The sequence below is a fragment of the Lipotes vexillifer genome, unplaced genomic scaffold (genome assembly GCF_000442215.2).
Source record: "Lipotes vexillifer unplaced genomic scaffold, Lipotes_vexillifer_v1.1 scaffold732, whole genome shotgun sequence".
Taxonomy (NCBI): Eukaryota; Metazoa; Chordata; class Mammalia; order Artiodactyla; family Lipotidae; genus Lipotes; species Lipotes vexillifer.
This window is the reverse complement of record NW_006792596.1, coordinates 1,020,706-1,026,375: the sequence shown is the minus strand read 5'-3', so window position 1 is coordinate 1,026,375 and position 5,670 is coordinate 1,020,706. Positions and strand designations below refer to the sequence as shown.

Genomic DNA, 5,670 nt, shown 5'->3' with positions numbered 1-5,670 from the left:
TTGAACCCACTGCTCTGTTCATTACCACCCTCCTCCTCCCCCTTCCCAACACACACGCCCTCTCACACACATTCACATTCACTCACATTCTCATGCACACTTACACACATGACCCTCTGAAAAACTCTGAGCACAAGCCCTTCCGTTTACAGACAAGACATAGAAGGAAGCCCAAGCTGTGAAGAGACACATTCAAGAGATTTCTGAGCAAGGTTGAAACCCGAAGTGAGACCATGTCTATCTTCTGGAGGTTTGCTCCCTAGGCAGCCCTGCCTCCCCACTATGAGCTGGGAATTGCCAGTTCCATTCATTTAAGCTGTTTGCTTCCCAGCCCACATAGGATATGGGCCTTGATCTCTGCATCACACAGTAGTGATGCCATGAGACTTCCATTTCTTCTGCTATGTGTCACCTTTAGTCAGGGCTCTCACTGTGTCTGCTTCCTCTCCCCTGGGTTTCACTTCAGTCAGTCATACAGCAAAAGGCAGGAGGAGAGGGGGAGGAAAACTAGAGAAGGAAACATTTATCAGTGACATACTCAGCAGCTAAGCCATTACCTAAAAGCAGACAGGCCACTGCTCCGCTTTGGCCCAAAGGAAGCAGGTAGGTTCTCACCACCTTTATTTTGTGATGACAGCAGGCCTGATGGAGTTAGAGCTAGTGTTGGCCCCGGGTTGCTTGTTCTCCGAGCTATAGATGGTCCTGTGTGGCCAGCAACACGTTCTGAGTCACACTCGCTCCGGCTTTGGCTTTGTGCTTTCAAAGATGCTGCTAGTATGTCTCGCTACGATGGGTCTTCAAGCAGGCGGGCTTCCCAGAATATGTCCAAATATGAAGAAATTTGAAAATCGATTCATGGTTGAATTGGCAACCCAGAGTGACATTCAAGAGATGCTCAAATGAAAATTTATTCATAAATATGAGTATATCTTAGGGAACACATCATGGCTAATTGAAATGGCATTTTGGTACCTTCAGATTCATTGCAGATATGGAGGTGGCCACTCTCCTTGCCTGGAAGTCACATCCTGAGCAGACAGAGTGGAGGCGTGGAGGGAGATGCACATGCCCATATGTGCAGTAGATCCACCGAAAAGTACCTCTCCATCTAATGCTGAGAAACTCACGTTTGAGGGTAAAACGTTGAGAAATATTAAATGGCCTTATTTACTGCTTGTCAACACCAACAGTGCTCAGGAGAAATTTAATATGCTCTCGTAAAATGAACTCAGTTGGTAAATAAACGTTATGAATTGTGAACAGGCTTTGAAAGGCTTAAACCTTTCCCTAGTGAATACATTTCTGTTAATAATATTGCAGCTCCTAGCAAAACTCATTAAAATTAAGTCTTTTAACGAAGATCATCCTTGTGACTATGTATAAGTCAACTAAAAGTCCATAACTAATCCACGGTGTGGTGGGATGAATTTGGACTGGGCTGGAGGCCAGATACCTATGTCTTTGATTAGTTGTTTGTTACTACTCCTCAGGGGCCCTGTCACTTGCACAGTCTCAGAGCCTGTGTGTGGCCAACTCCTCCCTTGTAAATTGACCCGGATAAGCTATTTCCCAAACTAGAAATACGACGAGGGTAACATCTCTTTTTTTATTACTTCTTTTAAAATTTAACCTGCTGTGCTAACCAACCATCTGGTAAGTCCTTCTTGAGTAGTATCCAGAAAATTAGCAAGAAGTCCAGGGGCATCTGCAGGTCCAAAATGGTGCGGAGACCTGGAGTCTGACCAAGTCACAACCGAGGTCGCCACTCAGTGTCACAGAGACGCTCTGTGTACTTTGCTCTCGGTCCTACATGCTAAGACTGGTCATTCTTGCCCACTGAGTCCGGACTGCCCAGCCCAGGGGGCAGGACTCACTCAGGTCTTCACTGCTAAGCTCCTCAGTTTACTGTCACATACTATCTCCAAAGAGTACCCACTGTGCTAGGGACGCTGTGGGTAAGTGAGATTCCTAGGGCTGTTGCAACAAAGCATTACAAGCTGGGTGGCTTAAACCAGGGGTCCTTAACCCCCAGGCCACGGACGGGTCCGGGGCCACAGCCTGTTACTGAACCGGCTGCACAGCAGGAGGTGAGCGGCAGGCGAGCGAGCGGAGCTTCATCTGCCGCTCCCCATCGCTCCCCATCGCTGGCGTTACCGCCTGAACCACCCCCCCACCCCGTCCGTGGAAGAACTGTCGTCCACGAAACCCGTCCCTGGTGCCCAAAAGGACGGGGACCGCTGGCTTAAGCAACAGAAGTTTATTGTCTCACAATTCTGGAGGCTATATGTTTGAGATCAAGATGTTGGCTGGCTTGGCTCCTTCTGAGGGCTGGGAGGGAGGCTCTGTTCCAGGACTCTCTCCTAGCTTCTGGTGGCTTCACGTGGTCCTTGGCTTTCAGATGGCATTCTCCCTGGGTCTTCACATTGTCTTCCTCTACATGGTTATCTCTGTGTCCCAATTTCCCCTTTTATAAGGACACCAATCCTACTGGATTAGGGCCCACCATAATAACCTCATTTGGACCTGCTTTTATAAAGACACTACTTCCAATAAGGTCAGATTCACAGGTACTGGGAGTTGGCACTTTAACACCTTTTGGGGGGATGCAATTTAACCCATACCACTGGGTCAAAATGAACATCCATATTCAGTCAAACCAAATGCTGGAGCTTCAACTCCAACGTGGACCCACCACAACAGGTCTCCCAGAAACACTAGAAGCAGGGGTTGTGGTCCTGATTCTTCCTCTCACAGAAGACCCTTTGCTTCCTAGGTATATAAGTCGACCCCCTCCTCTAAGACAGGATTATTATACCAGGCACCCCCATTGTCTTCAAAGCACTGCAATATTTTACCCCCAAGCAATGGCTGTGATGATTCGATGTACATTTCCAAAACCAAGGGGACTGTGACAGGACATACTTCTCAACTTTGCTCAACTTTAAAAATCTCTACATAAAATAAAGATAATGGTGTCTGTTTTGACCACTTCATAAGGCTGCAAAGACCATATAAGGTGTTAGGGAAGAAAAAAAACACAATAAACCCTAAAGAACACCTCAAGTAAACCCTTATCATAGAGCAGGCATTGCCGAACTTTCTCTGTGGACCAGATAGTAAATACTTTGGGCTTTTTGGCCCAGGAGGCAAAACAGGGAGGGATATTATGCAGATACTTATATAGTTTTAAAACCACATAAAAATATAAAAACTATTCTGAGGCTGTACAAACACAAGCAATGGGCCTGCTTTGGTCCTAGGACTGCCATTTGCCAATTCTTGTTATAAAGGATTCTTTAACTGGAAAAAAAATTAATCCTCGTCTGATTACTTCTATTTGACTGAGGTAATTTCATCATCTTAGTTTTCACCAGTCCCTCCCCCACTAATATTTTGAATGTTTTCTTATTAATACACTCCATTCACTTTACACCTAAATTGAGTTGTGTGTTCTGTAAATTACTTTGCACAAGCAGCTCAGGAAAGAGCTGGAGTGTGTGAAGACAGGGGATCCTGGTTTGTTTCTTCTGCATCTCCCGACAGCCAAAGCAATGTTTGTCGGAGAGTCATTTATACAAAGTGAACCTTATAAAAATCCTCATACGGGACCTTCCCAAACTGTACCCATTGTTCTAAGCCGATTGCCAGCTCTCACTCCTCCAGCTATTCCAGTCCATCCTGACGTCCGCCTTTTCTGCTTTCCCATTGAATGCATAATCCGTGCCACATAATTTACAAGTTAACCCTTGATGCATTCTCACGTTCCTTTTGACCCTTCGATAAGACCAAAAACACTCCAAGAAAGGAACTGCTTATTTTTCTTTCCCTTGGAAACTAATTAACTCCATGCTAAGCACAATCAGAGGCTGTGGGTTCCCCGATGGGTAGGACCGGCTGCTGCCCGGGCACTCCTTTATGGACTAGGCTGGGTCACTGTCCTCCCACCTCTCTGGCCCAGAGCTTCTCACCAAGGCCTGACTACACTGAATCAACAGTGATGCCATCCATGTGGGCACCAAAACTCCAGAGCTCAAAGAAGGGAACTGGTCCCCACCACTCCAGCCATGGCTGGAAGCCAGGAGTCAGTACTGGCCTCAAAAGTGATAAATTAGAAAAAAATATTAATAACTGAAAGATTTTCTTCATCACAAAGGTTTTTTTTTTAAGTCTCATATGGGTACTTTATAATGAACAGTAATAGAGTATAAATACTCCTTTTAGGTCTTACGCAAACTGTACTTTTTTTAAGTTGCTCTGATCTGATTTTTTTAAATTTTATTTAAGCATAGTTGATTACAATGTTGTGTTTAATTTCTGCTGTACAGCAAAGTGATTCCATTATGGTTTGTACAGGGTCTTGAATATAGTTCTCTGTGCTATACAATAGGACCTTGTTTATCCATCCTACACATAATAGTCTGCATCCAGCACAGAGTTTTAGAGAACATGAACACGAACCAAGTTTATTGCCTAACTTGTACCCTCTCGAAATACATGAATTTCTATAATAAAGGGGGAAGCCCAGCATCTCCCATTTCACTTCAGTCTCCTCACTTGGCATTTCCTTTCTTAGAAGATACTGCAGTGATCAGTATAACATTTTGAAAATTAGGGGACTTCCCTGGTGGTCCAGTGGTTAGGACTCCGCCCTTCCACTGCAGGGGACCCAGGTTCGATCCCTGGCTGGGGAACTAAGATCCCACGTGACGCACCGGCGTGGATTAAAAAAAAAAAGGAATAAAATTTTGAAAATTAGTAGCCTGATCCTTACTATACAGTATAAGTCTCACAGCAGTGACCAATATTTCGAAGGTTGTCAAAGGAGGGGCTTAAAGCACCAGACCAATCTGTTTTCCTTTAGAGATGACTGCAGTGCGAGATTCATAAAATACTCCAAGATGTGGTAAGAACAGGTGACATCGCCACCCCTTGGGTGCGGGGGAAGCCACCTGGCACGGGCACCCATCTTGCCCCACCCCTGAGGTGTGGCAAAACACCACAGTATCGTCACACCTTCTGAGTGTGACGGCTCAGTGAAAACCAAACACTTCCAAAGGCGAAGGAGGGAAATCGATAGAGGCGCCTCAGGAAGTGATACTGGAAAATGATGTGGTGCTCCCAGAGGGTTTTCACTGCCAGTGAGGAAACACAATGAAAAAGACCACTCTGTGAAGGGATGAGGCACCCTTGCCAAGGGCACGTGTGCACCCCACAGCCTTGATTTTTGAGTAGCTTTTTGGGATTAGTGTCTTCTCTGGTCAATCCCCACCAGGACACTTCCCAAGTTACTCAATCTTCCAAACACTCTGAGGGTTTAGAGACAGAGCTGAAAACTTAATTAGCATGATACATACTGTGGGCTTCTGGTATTTCTAGTAAGCTTAGGGAGCTGCCAAACCATCCTGCCAAGTTTCCTTGAGCCTGGAAAGGCCTGGGAATGCTAATCCAAGAAAGTGGCTGGCTGCTACAACAACAAGAACTAATTCTCTCACAGGCTGAAAGGGAAATGCTTCGAGATTGGGGAGGTGGGCTTTCTTTTGTGAGGGAACATTTAGGCCCGAAGGATGTTTCCCTTGGAAGAAGCTCTAGGTGGAACTGGACAGGGTTGAGAATAGTCTGCAGGACCACGGAGACATGGGATGTAGGCACGAGGGATCAAATGCACATCTC

At 45.7% G+C, this 5,670-nt stretch overlaps 1 non-coding gene across 1 annotated transcript; it reads left to right on the top strand.

Moving 5' to 3' along the window:
- The first annotated feature begins 4,618 nt into the window (after window positions 1-4,618).
- On the top strand, window positions 4,619-4,691 carry TRNAG-UCC (transfer RNA glycine (anticodon UCC)). Its single transcript has one exon. It is a non-coding gene; the product is annotated as a tRNA-Gly (tRNA).
- Window positions 4,692-5,670: the final 979 nt, after the last annotated feature.